The sequence below is a fragment of the Plodia interpunctella genome, chromosome 7 (genome assembly GCF_027563975.2).
Source record: "Plodia interpunctella isolate USDA-ARS_2022_Savannah chromosome 7, ilPloInte3.2, whole genome shotgun sequence".
Lineage (NCBI taxonomy): Eukaryota > Metazoa > Arthropoda > Insecta > Lepidoptera > Pyralidae > Plodia > Plodia interpunctella.
Window position 1 is genome coordinate 645,322 of NC_071300.1, and position 18,645 is coordinate 663,966.

An 18,645-nucleotide genomic window follows, 5' to 3' on the forward strand; every position below is an offset into this window, starting at 1 on the left:
ATAAGTAATGTCGAATATCTAGGAAGCTAATCTCCTGGACCCAACGCGAGCATTGCAACTAGAAGCTTCACGCCATCATTATCTCGTCAAGGCTGTATGAGTGATGTTCTCCGATTGATATATGCTCCCATTAATGTCTACTACCACTACTATCGATAACATTATTTTCTTAGTATTTTCTATAGTTTCCAGATCATTATTCAACCTTGCCCTTCTTCCTCATCCATCTTTGTAGGTACTATTAGATTACTTCAGCCATCGAGAAAATCGAGATCCATTACCTCAGCCATAAAACGTTGGAGCCCAAGTATCGCCCATTTTCTTCTCTACCTCAAAAAATCTGTGGTTTCATACGCTATTTTGTAATATATATATAAATGACTATAAAGGGGGGGGTGAAAGATTGTATGAAAATCGAGTCTGAAACGGCTTGTGTATATACATATATATATGAAAGATTGTATGAAAATTGAGTCTGAAACGGACTCGAGAGTCCTATTATTGAACCCAGATCTTTAACTCCATGTATACCAAACTTCAGAAAAATCAGTCCAGCGGTTTAGTCGTGAAAGCGGAACAGACAGATAGATTTTCGCATTTATATTATTAGTATGGATATAGTCATCGTAATGATGAATTAATATTTATCATTTATACCAAAGATGTTCTGTCATTTCCTCTCAAACTAGTTTTAACAACCCAACCCATCTATTTAGTCTCACATTTGAAAGTTAACGAGTATTAATTAAGTATTTATCTCATCAAGAAGTAATTAAAAGTGTTAAGTAATTCATTCGTTAATCATAATTAAATTCAGCTGGCCGCATCCTTGAGTTTGACATACAAAAACTTATGAAAAAATTAACCACCACTATTTTAATGACAGTAAAATGGTCTGGTATTCTTCAAAGTATCTTAATAATGCCATTACAAGCATATATTTGTGGGAGAATGTTTTAATTGCACAGGTACGCAAATACCAATGGTTTTTACATGGCTTAAAAAAAGGAGTATTATGTTTTTAGAGTTTATAATGTTTCTATGTTTGAGAGTTTATTAATTACACCATTTCTCTTAAACTATTTATTAGATAAAAATCATGTGGGATATCATTAGGTTATTACTTACTGCAGCTAAAGCTCGCAATATGCATTTTTCGCTTTAAAAAATATTGTTTGTTTGTAATGTATTTATTGTGCAAAGATCACATGCTAAAAGTAAAAGTACAACAGGAAGGTAAATAAACAATGGAGGGCTTATCCCTTGAAGGGACCAATTCTAGTCAACTAGCAATTGGAGTTTGTTATTTTGACCCTCGGTGGCGCAGTGTTAAAGTGTTTGCCTCTGAACCGAGAGATCCCGGTCGGGTCATGATGGAAAATGATATTTTCCTGATTAGCCCGGGTTTTGGATGTTTATCTATAATATGTATTTGTTATAAAATATAGTATCGTTGTGTTAGTATCCCATAACACAAGTTTCGAACTTCCTTTGGGGCTAGCTCAATCTGTGTGTATTGTACCTATAGGTATATTTATTCCTAAAAATGGAGTGTTGACTCAGTTCTTTACTCAACCGTCAAAAATTCTCTTTATTTTAAATTCCTTATCTCTTGAATCAATCAGTATTTTAAGACGCAGATTTGATCTTTACTGTTTCGAGATGGATCGCAAGTACGTTATATAATAGGTTATTTATATAATCAAAAATCAAAATCAAATCATTATTTCACGTCATATTCTAAACTAAATGATATTTACCAAAGCTACAAACTACTAGCATCTCGGAACGACCACTGCTGAGAAGAAATGCCGAAAGAAACTCATTCAAACATTGTTGGTCCCTATTATGCCAGAAGGGCTTACCATTTTTTAAATATAAATTTAGGTATAATTTTTTATCAGTAATATAACAAGTAATATAACAATGTAAGTATATATATATACATATATATATATATAATGTAAGTTCATATATTACTGATAAAAAATTATACATACATTTATATTTAAAAAATGGTTACACAACATTGCTGAAGCTGACCAGCTCTGGTAGCATAGAACTTAAGGTGACATTATCCTATGGTGCGCCGTCGGCTCAGTGCACACACTCTGACAGTCGACATGAGTACTAAATCTGAGGACTTATCAGCATAGCCAAACGTAATAGAACATTTCCATACAACTTCAACAAATCTCATACAAAGTAGAGTGTGCTTTGTGAAACTAAGCACACGACAGACAAAGGATATTGAAGTTCAGTACCGTTTCTTCTCGTGCACTTCTCTTTTTTAAATGAGCGAGACAAAAGATTAATTTTGAAAATAATATTAATTTCATCTCATTATTATTTTCAACACTGAATTTAGTTGTTTTTCTTTATAATATATATTTTAATTTACGTAACCAAGTCCACAGCAGCGGTACTCACATCGTCAGCCTCGCCCCGGGCGCCGAGACAATTTATCAAAGTCACAACTCATTTTTAGTGTAACCAAGTTGCCAACTTGTCCCCTTATATCTTTTTAATGATAATGTGGGTCGAAACGTCATTAACAGTCATTTGTTTCGGTTACAAGGAACACCGGACGTAGTTACAGAAATTATTCGAAAATTTACGGTAAATCGTCGGTGCATGTAATTGTAATACATACACTGTCGCTGAATTTTTGTACTGAGTTCGGCATACATTGCTGGATATTCGTTGCGGTAAATAAAAACTTTTAAACACGTAATGTTTAATTTTGTTATTTGCGTCGGCATTTGTCTCAGTTCGCCGATAGCGTATTGTCATAATCGATTATCAAAACGGACATCGTTAGAATACTCAAGTATTACGAGTCTCATCATCTTCAGCAGCCCTCCGTGACCCACTGCTGGGCAAAGGGTTAAAAGCTCCTTTCGTCATTTTCTCAAGTCCAAGCTGGCTCATTTATAAAGTTTTCATAAAATACCACTTGCTTCCTATGAAGAAAAACATCGTGAGAAAACCAGCACAGTGGTTGATGGTTCAGTTTGATATGTAGGTATTCGTCTTATATTGCATTATAGTGCAAGGAGATGGAGTTGTGAACAACCCGACACCAATGTTGCACACAGTAAAAGAGAAAGTAGTGGATTTTTTTTAGACTGTATTATTATTATATAATACTTTAACCTAAGCTACTTTATAAAATTAAAATAATTTAAAAAACCAATAAAAACAAATTATTAAATAAAAAAGAATTTATATTATATGTTTACAAAAATGCCAGTCCCTGCAATTAGTTACCTTGAGGTAGCGTGCCCAAAAGTCTGACAGCATTGCCACGTTGCTATCCTGTTACCTCAATGATTTTAGTGGAGCTGATGGCCTTGTGTAATTTGTGGGCTGAAGGCCCCCACGGCCCCAATGTCTCCATCAAGTGGAACATTAAATGTGCCATCTCTATATGTCTGTCTATCGTGCTTTCACAGTTATACCACTCAACTGATTTTGATGAAATTCAATTTATACATAGCCATAGACCCAGATCCTTATAAAGGATACTATTTTCACGGAGAGAAACAATCAAAAATAGTAGTGACTGTTTGTGTAACAAGTATAACAATTCACCGATACATTTTGTTGCGTTGCGGGGCTGAGGGGAAGAAAATAATTATTACCATATAATATGTATACGTATAGTACAATCACAAAATGATTCATTTATTAAAAATACAAATAATAAAACAAAATAAAACATAAATAATTGCAAAGTCAATCAAAAATGCCACCCCGAATTGTACCCGGTTCAAAAGTACCCATAACGCTAGCTGCGTTTCCTCGTTGGATAGCAATTGATAGCCTTTGAACCAAGTACCATCCGGAGCGGTAGTCATATCCACGACACCTTAAACGCCGTCCTATCTCAATAAAAAACGCCGTCCTATATCACAAAATGTACTATGTAATGAATAGTACATATTAAAGCACAGTCAAGATTCAGCAATAAACAGACAATAGAAAACCGACCTTTTTATACGCAACTGAAAGCATATTATTGAAAAAAAAAATTCCGAAATTAACATTGAAACGTTCTTGTATTGTATATAACTAATTTGGATATTGTTTTTCATAATAACATGACTTCGACAATGAACTTGAAAAAAATTGTGACGCAATAATACTTTGTACTTTGTATTGTGCGTATGTATTTTTTTTTTTATTAATTGAGACATCAGTAACACGCTTGAACTAAATAACTAGTAAACAACTCATTACTGTGGGTGTACGTGTGTGATTTTAAACATTTCAATTTTGAAATTTTTGAATATTGTTAATTGGTGATGTAAATTCTAAAGTTTGTTTTGATTAAAATTGATATAACAATTTAAGGAACACTTCTTACGCGGTAGATAGAGCTTTTACGTCATGTTGTTAGCCAATTATGTACAGCAATTTAAATACTTATAAAATGCACATTTGAGTCTCTTCAGAATATGATATTTTCTATATCACTTGACATCTAAAGCTATCCAAAAAGACCATTAAATTCACAAAAAACATACTTATATGAAACTGTGTTTAAAAATCCTTGTGCATTTAAAATTAGACACTAATTCTTTGGCAAAAAATTGTCAACACAATGCATAAATGCTGAAGTTAAAAGAAAATAAAGAAAATTTTTCAAGTTTCATGTGAGCCTTATTGCAATTTGAACGGTAAATATGGGTGGTAAGTCTTAAATTGCACTGTAAATAGTGGAAGTGATGTTGCCAACATATACTCGTATTTAGTGTTTGTCACTCGCAGACAAGATGTTAATGTGGTTCGGATGACAGATGCGCTACATCAGTCTTCTTTCGTTTTTAATAGTTTTAACAACATGCCTGTGTTGGCATTAACGTTTTAAAAATTGAGATGTTGAAGGAGTGTATATTTCTTTGTGGAATGAAACACACACAAAGAATTTCTTAGCAATATTAATGGAGTGGTTTGCCATTGCCTTCTCCATTGCACACATAAGTTAATCAGTGTGCAGATTTCCTTATTCTGTTTCTTCGCCGGAAGCAAGTAGCGGTCGATGAAAACTACTATACGTCTACATAAGTCTTAATTTGATTTTTGCAAATACCACGGCGTATAATTCCGCTTGTGGCGTGTGTTTCTGCCCTAAAATGGGACCACACCATATCAGCTGTTTCTTTTAAATTGGTATGTTTTTTTTTCAAATATTACTTTTTTATTTTATTTTTAATGCATTTAGTTTCTACTTTCAATCGTACTACCAGAATCAGACCACCCTTACAGTATAACAGCATAATCTTAATATATTCCGATTAGAGTAATGCCAAGAGGATCAATCAAGTTAAATTCTGAGGATTACTATCATACCTGTCAATATTTAAGTAATTATTAATTTATTTTAGTAGGTGGTGATCAATCAACTACAATCATCAATATGTCTACCCGCTCTTAATGTGATGATAAGAATAAAGTCTCGTGCACAGGTACTACAATCCGAAATTGTACAATCCGTGTCATATTGGTTTAATACATTGGTTACAGGTTTAAAGAAGTCTGCAGCTAAATTTCGACAGAAATTTCGATTTCGATATTAATAAAATTTGCATGTTTTTGTAAGTAAATGTAAATAATTTGTAAATATGTTGCTCGTGTGCTCGCTGAGAAAGCAATGTTCATGATTAAGTAGCTTTATGTTTCTCTGTAAGTGAATATCTGTATTCTTATGATAAATAAATTCTTTAAACCTAAATACGATATGAAGTAAAACCATATTTTTTCAATAATTTTATAGCATCAAACATAAAGAAACAAACATCACAATTAAAATCTATTTAAGTCCAAAACATCAAGTCGGAGTGCTTAATGAAATAAAGTATCGTGCAGTCTCTTAAACTGAGTAATTACTCACCGCGTGATACCGATTGACTTAGATAAAACGGCGCAACCTACTTGTTTAGCTGGATTTATTACCTGTGCCGGAGTGAAATTTCGTGGAGGTGACATTTGTACATAACAATATACCCAGGAGTAAACTCAGTCACAAGTAAACAAGAAGTCCATCTGTCCCGTCTGTCTGTATGAACGTGATAAGCTCAAAAACTACCCCGACGCATTTTTGTACGGTTTTCAACAATAGATTGTGTGATTCCTGAAAGATTTCTATGTTTAATTTATTATAGTTTTAGCCGAGTGAAGCTAGGACAAGCTGGAACTATTTCTATTTGTATAGATAATAACACCGACACGACTATCAACACAGAACTTTATCTAGTCAAGCTCCTGTTCGAGATAAATAGAGTGGCTAACAACATGACTGATCAAAACTGCTCTGCACAGAGCTTACGAAGAAAAAGAATAACATAAGAATTAATATAAATTTACTCATTGAACTTGTAATTTTTAATATAAAGTATAAACTTTCGTTGGTGGATGTTTCCTTAGTGTGGAAGCGGTAGTGGTGTAATGGTTAAGACGCCCGCCTGTTGATCGAAAGGTCCCAGGTTCGAATCCTACTCGTGCCACATGAGTTTGTATACAAATCTGACCAATATAATAGTTTTCATCGACCACCACTTGCTTCCGTTGAAGGAAAACATCGTGAGGAAACATGCACACTGGTTGAGTATTATTAACTTGTGTGTGAAATGGAGAAGGCAATGGCAAATTACTCCATTAATAATGCCAAGAAAGTTGTTGTGTGTGCTTCATTCCACGTGATGACCACGACCCTCAGCCATGAGGAATACGACTATGAACTAGGATAAACGTTCCTTACAACATTGATTTAGCTGTCTCTTTTTAACTCTTATGCGTCAATATCAGACTGTGTACTCGAAATACAATTTTTATTGAATGCAGCATTATTTCTATATATAACAATACCATGTTTTCGTTAAACTCATGATATACACAATCATGTACTAACTAAGTCCCTATTTGGCGTGGTGATAGCTGTAAATTTGCAATGACTCGTATGTGTTGATGTGCTGTAGATTGTACACTGTTTTATCGCATCTAGCAATGAAAATACTAGTGGAAATCCAGTCAAATAAATTGTCGCGCTGCACCATAACTCCTGTTTATGTACAAGCCACCCACGTAGAAGAATTAAATCATGATAAGACATGGATAAATGTGATGTTATATATATTTTACACTCGTTATAAACAATAGTAAATGGCCGATATCGTTTTGTTTATTGCGGAGATCGTCGTGGAGTAGAAATAAAGCTTCCGCAACGAACTGCAGTGCTTATCAAAATTAACTGGGTGATAAACTCAAGGAACCTACGCTGGTCTCGCCACGTCTTTATGAAAAGTGACTAATGATGGTAGGGAACAAATATCTGACTATGGAGCCTATACAAGGGCAAACTCAAGAAGTGCTGGTTTGTCAAGACGAATACACGTGCTAAGGTATTATCCTAAATAATATTATAAATGCGAAAGTAAGTTCGCTCGTTTGTTAGTTCGCGAACGAACGAACGAATACAATACGCTCTATCTACTCAACCAATCTTCTTGAAATTTTTCATATAGTGTAGTTTGAAATATGAACTTTTCATCCCGGAAAATTACGCGGGAAATTCACGCGGGCGAAGCCGCGGGCAAAAGCTAGTATACTATTAAGTCTAACAAAGAAATATGCCGAAGACCGAGCGAAGTGGAATCAAAAAAGTATGAAGACGCATAAGCTTTCTAGTGAGAAAAAAAGGAGAGCAAGTAGACAAAGTAGTAGTCATTTCAAGTCAAAACGACAACGTAACGTGTCTGTTACCTATAGGTAACAGAGGGCGAAGTACGAGTTTGCATTACACTTCTCACATTCGAAATGAGACGAAGGGAACCAATCACATTGCGGTGTTGCTGTCGTTGCGTCACAATGGCGCCCTGTGATTAGCTGCGTCTCACTGCGAATCGACCCGATGGTGAGATTTAACGAGCACGTACGTGAAGCGGTGGTGGTCTAATGGTTAAGACGCCCGCCTGTGGATCAAAAGGTCCCACTCCTCAAAATCCTAGTCGTGCCACATGAGTTTGTAAACCAATCTATTATATATTCATGTATGGTAGATTTCATCGTCCACCATTTGCTTCCGGTGAAGGAAAACATCGTAAGGAAACCTGCACACTGATTGATTCTTATTAACTTGTGTGTGAAATGGAGAAGGCAATGGCAAACCACTCCATTAATAATGCCAAGAAAGTTGTTGTGTTTCATAATAACCACGACCCTCAGCCATGAGGAATACGACTATGAAGAAGACGTATTCGAGTGTTCTGTTGCTGCAAATAAAGTTGCATTACGTACACAGTACGTGGAAAGAAACTTATCTTTTCATTATAAAAATAGCAGATAGTATTACTTATAATTTTAATAACATTATTACCACATCCACTCCATTCTTTTTTGATCCACGCTTCTCACAACACGATGATCTATCAAGTTGTCTACACAAGATTAATGTGTGCTGATGATTGACGATTCGCGTTGTGTCGGCGTCGTTCTAATGTACCTTGGGGCCAACATTGGATCAAGTGTTGGTCGGAGTTTCTTTAATGTGTTTTGTGGCCAATGTTTGATCAAATATTCGGCAATGTCGCTTTATTATTGGACGGTTGAAAGTAATATCATTTTATAATGTTTGGGTTTTAATTGAAAGTGTTGAATTTTCATGTCGTGTATTTTTTTGAATTATGTAAATTTTAAAACTGTTCTTATGGGTTTTTTATACTTGACTGTAATAGCCAGAGAATAAATAGTGAAATGATAACAAACTGGATGCTTGCAATAGTTGAAAGTAGGTATTTATAGAGTGATTCGATTAGGGTGTACAAAAGCTTCTTTGTAATGTTTATATGACTTTTTTTTTCCCTTATTCATACTATCTAATTTAGTCGTTATTTACCCGACTATGTACTTATAAAACGTTTTCTATGTAATGTAGTTTTATTTATTTATCTAACAATACCACTTTAGCATCATTATATTAACATATGCACAGTTTTTGTTATACTTATGCATAACATACACAATCGTGTACTAACTAATAAACCAGTGCCCCACGCAATACAATATATGTATATTGAACTTTGTATATAGAGAATGGTTCCGCATTACATATCAATGTAAATAAAATAATGAATAATGAGATAAAAACCTTAACAGCTGTGAGACAACAACGGAGTCTCAGAAAAGGGTAGCGGTATAACCAAAGCGTTATAAACAGGCAAAACCACAAATGAATCTCAAAAAAAAATTAGACGTAAGCCTAAAACATTGTGATGAGCTACGGTCATCAGCATATCGAGTGTGTTATTGCTAACACTGGTGTCAGATTTTATTCAAGTCGCCTAAAGGCCTCTGACATGACTTCTACGACTACTTACTGCCATCAAGTGGCAGGTAATCGCATACATACTATTGAACTAAACTGTCCACCAGTGTGCAGCATTCCTCACGATGTTATCCTTCCACCGGAAGCAAGTGATGGTCTATGAAAACTACTATATATGAGTCATATTGGAATACAAATTCATATGGCACGAGTAGGATACGAACCTGAGACCTATCGATCCAGAGGCGGGCGACTTAACCATTACACCACCACCGCTTTAAGCTGCGCTAAAAAACCATGTCAGCACTCCGTCAGAATGAAGATTGGGCAGTATGCACATGTCGAAAAATACTAAATTAATTTTATTTTAAGAAATAATTTCCTTAAATAACCCTAAAACAATGATGTATGTCAGTAACTCAACTAATTATATTAAACCAGGCAATAAATCAACATCGCGTGACAAAGCGCAGTGTAGCATTAATGATGAAGAATGTAACGAACGAACACACATTACAGAGTAATTATCCTCTTGGGAATAGCTCGTAATAGATGACCCAGTTGAGGTTAAAAGGCTAGACAAAAAATGAGTTTAGTACCGAACGTCATGATTTTACACCAGAGTAATGAATACTGAGAAAGCTTTAGTATTTGAAAGGAAATTTTATCATTTTAGTAAGAACATTATAAGTGAGCAATCAATTGAAGCGATTGTGGTCTAATGTATTGCCCGCCTGTGAAACGAGTATAGTAGTTTTTATCGACCACCACTTGTTTCTGGTGAAGAAAACATCGTAAGGAAACCTGCACTCTGGTTGATACTTCAGTCTTTGTTCAAAACCTGCACCAAAGATCAAAAATATCTTCATGCATATTTAACAATACCATAACCCATTTACGTCAGATTAATCTGGAAATTAAAATCATGGAGTGGTAGTTCTAGACTGCAAGTAAAACAGATACGACCACGGTGCATAATTATTATAACAAACGTTAAAATGTCATGTTGAGTTGACAGCCAACAACGCGGCCTGTCGGCCTATCAACACCGTGTTTATATAGCAGAATATCGCTATCTTTAAACATCTATCCGTCTCTTTCTAACGCCCCAGTTCAATGCAGGACAGATACAACATATCGTGAGGTTAGTGCGTGCATCAGTGGTATAAATATTCCAGTTATAAAGCCACGTACACAACCACTGTTCGACTCCGAATTTGCATACAATGACATTGCAATGACTTATTGGAAATTGTTAACATATATTTCTGATTTATGAGCTTGTGCTACTGCTTGATATGAAATATGATTAGCCAGTATGTTTATTGGTAAATGCGTCTTGTTTCTTACTCGTTGTATATTTAAAAATTAATTGAATTCAATAAAATAATGTTTATTATTTTATTGAATTCAATTAATTTTTAAAACTTGACATAATTTTTAACAATGTGTGTTTACACATTGTTAAAAGTTCTATCAAGTTCAATTGAATTCAATTAATTTTTAAATATACATGTGTGTTTACACATTGTTAAAAATTCTGTCAAGTTTTACTCGAAGTCTCCGTCAGAATTTCAATTGTAACAGTTGAGCCATGCAATTTTTTCTGGATTGTTTGTGAAAATTTTAGGTCGAGTTGTCAAATCCAAACAAATCTATTTATTCGAATTTAACTTATAACAACGTAACCTTTTAATATTTTAGGGTAGGCGATAAGGAGGCGATAAGGGCATTGGCAGCTGATATAGGTAACAATAGCATCCCCGGGGAGGCTTGACGTCAAACACACTACTGATTGGAGGCGCATGATAATTATTTTATGTTAATCCCTGACTTTATGGCGTCACGCCCCGTATGCATCCCAGAATATGCAATAATTTGAAATCTGAATGTTTTCGTCTATATCTGTGCCAAATTTCACCAAAATCGGCCCAGTAGTTTTTGAGTTTATTAATTACAAACAAAAAAACCAAAATATAAATCTTTTCTCTTTATAATATTAGTATGAATGGATTTCTTGTTATAATGAAAATACAAACACTACATTATAGGACGTCGCAAATGCCATTACAACGTCACCGATGACATATTTCAATCATTGGCTTCATCAATCATCGTCATCATGCGTTCGCGCAACAGCTGATGCACAAATGCGTATATAAATAGAGCGTGACTTTACTGTATAACACTAGGATTTTTATTAACGATGTTTTTAATTCTTTTACATTACATACCTTCTAGCTGCGCCCCGGGGCTTCGCTTCCTTGGGAATTTCGGGACAAAAGTGCCCTATGTATTATTCCTAGTCATATTCTATCCGTGTTCCAAATTTCATAACAATCCGTCCAGTAGATTTTGCATGACAACTATAATTTTGCGTAACAAACATACGCACATCCATACATCCTCACCAACTTTCGCATTTGTAATATTAGTAGTATTAATGTTAAGAATTGTAGGGCATTCTAGATAGGGAGAGGTTAGTAAGAAAGATTACTCTTTCTTCCCTCTAATGTCAAAGCTGTCAATGTGATGAATGTCAAATGTGTAATGTCAAAGCTAAAAAATAAGAGTGAGTATAATTAAATGCCGGAAGTGTTTATTTTAAATTTTCAATTTAATTAGGTATTTATTTAAATTTAGACACATAGTTTTAAAGTAGTTCGGTATTATATTTTTTTTGATAAATCGATTTATCGAGAGGTTTTCCTTTCAGACTTTTTATTCAGTCTACTGCAATACCGAAAGAAGAAACTAGAAAAGTAAAAGTTTTCATAAATTTCATAAATTTTCTTTTCTTAGTTAATACAATCACAATATTTTTAATTAAAATAAAAAGTATTATTGATTTAATATTCAGAATCCAAAGGTCCATAAAATCACGTTCACGTCCGACCTGCTGCGGCGCGTCGAAAGTTATGTTGACCTCAACTGACAGACAGTTGGCACGCGAAGAGTACGGATATAATGGAGTAAGGATATTTTTATTTTCAAAGTAATATATATTTAATAAAAAATCGTAGAAAATCCAGCCATTTGATCAATGGTTTCAATTTGATCAACATCAATAAATCGTTTGTTATAAGGTCAATAACAGATTTACTGATTTGCCATAATTATTTTGAAAGGTAATGTAACAATACAATACAATACCTATAATAAGTTTTGAATTATATACATAAAAAAATAAATTAATTAAAAAAATAATAATTATACTACGATAATGCACCGTTGAGTTAAAACATCATGCTTCATTCTTTATTCATACATGTCAAATAACATTTCTAATAAATGCTTATTAAAATGCAAAAAAATAAGTAAAAAGTCCAACAAATGATATCCATAAAATTCCCAGCTCTGCGCTCCACAGAGCATTACGTTGACATCTGTCAGTTTGACAAATGTCACGCTGACGCGCCGCGGTGGTCGGACACGCGGTGTCCGTCAGGACATCGCGGGCGTCAGCGCGCAATTAGCTAATTGTCACGCGGCCGCTTATGACGGATTTTAGTTGTTATTGAGCTTAAAGAGCTGTGGTTTTGTATATATAATAAAGTTAGTTTGTTTTTGAATACGTGTAAGTTACTTTTTGTATGTACAAGACTTTGTGGTCGACAATTGTTTATCTTTTTTACAGAAACTGTATTTTTATAATTCAATACCTAAAAAAAAAAACATTTTTCGAAAAAAAAATACGAATAGTAAATTGAAATGTCATTACTTACTCCGAATATAATAATGCTTATTGTGTAGAATGTCATAATTTTATGCGAAATTATAAACACAAAACGCCTTACTTGAATACACACAATTTTCAATACACTACTTTGCTTCTTAATTTTTTTTTCTATCGATACACAAGATAGAGACAAAAGACATATAGATACGTGTCTTTGCTGTATTAAAATAGTGAAGAATGTTGTATGTTATTTTCTCTCTCTCTTTCTTTTGTCTCGTCGAAGGCCAGAAACTGCATTTCTACTTTTTCGTCTCCACTTTGCTCAGTCTCCCACATCCTTACTAACTACAACTACTTTCAGATTATTAACATGGATATATCCTGCCTATATGAAGTCAGTTTAAATGATCGTCACGTCACGTCAATCGGTCTCCCACACAAATGAAAATATTAATATTCGTAATTATTACACACAGAAAGGTCACAAAACGACCACAAACCGATGTCCCCTCAATCAAAATTACCGCATACAAATGAAACAATAAAAGGCGTGACAGGGTGACACGCCAGTGACCAATTAATTGACATTCGTTGACAGCGGTCGCTTGTCCATCGCTGTGACAGCGGGGAACCGACCGAATTGGAATAATGGCCAAGAGCGGGTCGGCTCAATGGAAAATAACATAAATTACGATGATTTAGTTTAGGTACATAATGGCTGTGATTTTTTTGTGATCAATTTATGATGTATTTATCCTAATCCTAACTAAATAAATGCGAAAATTAAGTTTATTTGTTACCTCTTCAGGCTCTATCTACTCAACCAATCTTCATGAAAATTTTCATATATATATACTTTAATGTAGGATATAGAGTACCTTACATCCCGAAAAAATAACCCCTCCCGTGGGAAATCACGCGGGCGAAGCCGCGGGCGAAGTAACATATGATTTCCAAATCGTGCTACCATTTTCAGATTGTTTGACATCTAGCGCAGACGCCAGATCTATATAACTATAATCACTTCATATTAAAATAAATGTATCCTTTCTGGTATTAAAATAAATATACTTAGTTTTAAGATATACGTGGAGATTTAATAAAAAAAAATTAAAGCGGCCAATTGCGAGTAGGACTCGCCCATGAAGGGTTCTGTAGCAGCAAGTAACATAACATAAAAGTTCTTGTTGATCGATCGAAAACCTATTAGATCACGTTCAAACCAATTTTCGGTGGAAGTTTACATAGTAATGTACATCAGGCTTTCTTCCGTTTTTTCCATTTAGCTACGGATCCCTAAAGATTACTTACTCGGAGTGAAAAAACAGTAATATCAATGTAATGTAATGTAATAAATTATATTAACGCAATTACAAAGTTGGTCGTTAAATCAGTCACCCGACCAGCAGCCGTGGTTGCCAAAACTCAGCAATTAGTTCAGATGCGCCGCTGATTGACGGGATCGTAACGAAATTTATTGGCAGAGTCCAACGTTGACACATTGATGGTGATAACAACCTGAAATACATTCCTATGTCTGATACTATTAATACTATTGATTTAAGAGCGGCATTAGCTAAGACAGCTGGATTCACTTGTATTTAAATTACTACTATCAAACTGTAAATTCGAGACGTGTGTTATGGGATACTGACTCAACGATACTATATTTTATAACAAATATATTATATAGATAAACATCCAAGACCCGGGCTAATCAGAAAAATATCATTTTCCATCATGACCCGACCGGGGATCGAACCCGGGACTTCACGGTTCATAGGTAAGTCGTAAATTGTACTGTACGAATACGAACACAGTCTCACATCACTTTATATTTAATGTGTTATCAAGTTGTTAACATAGATGTCAATTTTGCCAGCTTTTATTGTCGTCAGAGAGATATTGTGGCATTTAACGCCTAAATACCGACGCCTTGAGTCCACTTAAATTGAATCCTATTTTATATACAATTCTGAAGGCCATGCCTCATTGATACTTTGCGTCGATATAGAGAGTTGCCGTTCCATTACTTTCCATAGTCTTTTTTAAAATAATTTTCTGTACCTACATACCATATTTATTTTCCTATTATTTTCCATACATTGACGTGCGATGATGAACGTCAAAACTCCATACGATTCCGGCGTTGTCCATCGACGGATGTCAAAACAACGGGGCGCAACGTAGCAATGGGGCCGGGCTCTAAATCGTTCTCAGCTTTCAGAAAACCACCAGTTCACATTCTAACAAATTCAATACAATGACGCTTCACATGCAAGAACTGTCGCAAACTTTGTTTTAGCGTTAACAATACATCGACAGACGATGTGCATCTATTGAAAGTCGCACGACAATCACGCGACAGTCACCCGACAGTTGCGCCGCAGTCGTCTTACAGTTGCGAGACGTGGCAGTTGACAGCTTGCGCCATTACTTCCGTCTTTGGTTTCCGCACGTCAACCTGTCAGAGTTCTAGTGATGGGGTGATTTGGGTTCTGTCGATGTTTCTGTTACGTTTCTAATAAACTTTGGTCCTATCACTATAAATTAATAAATTTTAACCCCATAATTTTAGGTATTTAGTTTAGTAATATTGCACTGTTGTAGCAAACTCTTGTTAGATTGTATTAAATTCGCCTAAAAGACAGCCAGCTAGTGGTTCGTAGTCGCAAAAACACTATACTCGTAACTACGAACGAAGAACTATAATCAACCAGTCTGGAGATTCCCGCGTTGCTTTCCGTCACCGCAATTAAGTGGTACAGTCAACAGCACATTAAGTTACCCTACATGGCGCGGTAATAGCCACGAGTTTGTAATGAACATGGGTAGGGTGTGTATGTTGACTGTACCTGCCAAATATAAGTCAGATTAGAATACAAACTCATGTGGCACCAACATTTTGTTGCGTCTCTTCTTCCGTCACCTGCATTGTTGAAGTCAGCTTACTTTTAAGTAATTTTTGACGTCAACAACTGATGTTTGAATTTGAACCGCAGCTTTATTATAATCATAAATTATGTCGATAGTGCGAATTTCGTTCGCAACACTATGTTTCCTGCGCTGCAGACGTGTCAATTAGGCGCGTAGCCTCAACCGCATCGAATCGTATCTCGCTCGCTTATTGAAACTATTTCACGCAAATAGAATTATTATTTAGTTTTATTTTGTGAATACAACTTACATATTTTTTATTACGCAGAGAAAATAAAAGTTTTTTCGGCATAAGGAAAATATAATATAATTTTGTGTTTGACCCAAGAAGGAATTTTTGGATAGGAATTTATTGATAACCTTATGTCCATACTAATCATATATAAAATTCCAGCAAAATCTTTCGTGATTTTTTTAGATATTTTCGAGTTTTATTACGAAGACTTTTTGATACCGAGCACCCTAAAATTGATAAAAATCTGGCAGTATTTAATTAACACATTTTAATAATGCATGATAAGCTATGATTGATCGTAAGTCGTTAAAACCAACATAAATCAATATTAATCGATAATCATCAAAACGTGTCGATATAAGGATAATTTGATTAAGAAATTAAAATTTTATGTGAATAGAAATCGTACTATTATCATATTTCAAATGTTACGGACAGAAAAATAATTCGTTTACTTCCTCTAGTTTATAAAACCACAGAGTACGATATTATGCTCAGAGTTATCTAGTCCCTAAATCTGTATATTATACTCGACTTGTAATATTATTAACTGATTATTGCCTTTGGCTCCACACGCTACAATTTATACCAGCTCCAGCTCTCTAACTGTTTCCATCAAAAAAATCACCTGGAGGTTTTGTGGTGAGGATGAACGATGAACAAAAACAGTCATGTTTTCACATTATAATATTAGTATTAATCATCATTATTAGATACAGCACCTAAAGCAATATTGCAAATAATAATTATGTATAGAAAAAATGTGCTAAACCTATAAAGACTTTATGTAGCTAATGGAAATCTTTAGCATAGTCCATATGCGCGATGTGTAATCGATGTAGCAGGCTCTGTACAGACATACTCTATCCTCAGTGACGATGACAGATGACCACCGCAGTGATTAACAACGCCAGCATCCATCATGACAGCCGACGCTCTGACGTCTGACTGACGCGGTCTGACGGACGCTGCAGTCTCCTGACTGACGGTCTAAATACCGCTTAATTACTTAGACTTTTGTTTGAGATTGTAGTTTTAATTTTTTGTACGAATTCAAGATGTTTATTCATGAAATTAGACCATCCCTGGCACTTTTTCACGTCAAATTATATTTTATATAGTATTTCTCAAAAAAAAAAGCCGGTAAAACTACTGGCATATATACTTATTATACTTATAGTAATTTCTCAAAAGCTACAAACTACTGGCATTTCATAATGAATGGAAATGACGAAAGAAACCATTTAAACAGTGATATAATCCCAGCTCAGCAGTGAACACCACTGAATTCACATTGTTACTGTTGATGGTTCGAATCCTGAACTTCATCTGATTACCTATATAGGGTGATTTCCGAGAAAGTTTTATTATTGTTTTACCCGAGCGAAGCCGGGACGAACTGCTAGTCGGTTATATTTAAACGATAATTAGTTGATAAATAAATTTGAACTCTAAAAGTTACAGAAGCTGCAAATCTCTCGAAGTTGCCACTTCTATACCTTAATATTAGAAGCCATAACTTTCAATGCGTTGTTAAGTTCGGCAACCATTGTTTTATATAATAGGTACCAAAACAACTTTTTACACGACAGTTGTCATTAAAAAGTCAATCATTATCAAAATTAAAAACTTGTAGTATTACGTTCGTTTGTGATATATCGTATACATAAATTTATATTTAAAAAATGGTAAGCCCTTCTGGCATAATAGGGACCAACACTGCATGAGTTTCTTTCGGCATTTCTTCTCAGTAGTGGTCGTTCCGAAATGCTAGTAGTTTGTAACTTTGGTAAACATCATTTAATTTAGAATATGACGTGAAAAAGTACCTGTGAAGGCCTAATTTCTGAATAATTGATCTGACTTTGATTTTGATTTTGTCCTCAAAAATAGGTCAAATAGAAAATGATTAAAATATATGGCCAATTATTTATGTACCATTAATTATATGCTCGTAACTTTCGATGTTAGACCGAACGTATAATTTCGTAGACAACAAAATAACAGATGAAATTTAACGCCTCTAGTCTCACGAATTAACATACGTAAATACGACACAGATAAACAAAGAAATAGATAACTAATTCCAAATCAGCTACCGTCATGTATTTATCACATACACATAAATCGGATTTTGATGTTACTGGATATTCAAAATCAGAGCAAGCTCGTAAATTATTTAAAGTTTAAAATGCTATAACAAGCCCAATCGAGCCAAGATCAAATAATAGCCGTGTGTTTATTACTTTATCTTTCAGCATACATATGAGGAGCATATGACATTAGCTAGAGCCCGAATTCATTTCTTTGACGACCTACGTTGCATTCAAGCACCGCGTTGCCCCTCCGTTGTTTTTCATAGGTGTTGTGCGTCAACGTATAATATGTTGTACATGAAGGACAAGGAAGCAATTGGGCCGGGCTCTTACTATTCATTATGTATCTGCAAAATAATTTACTAAATAAATA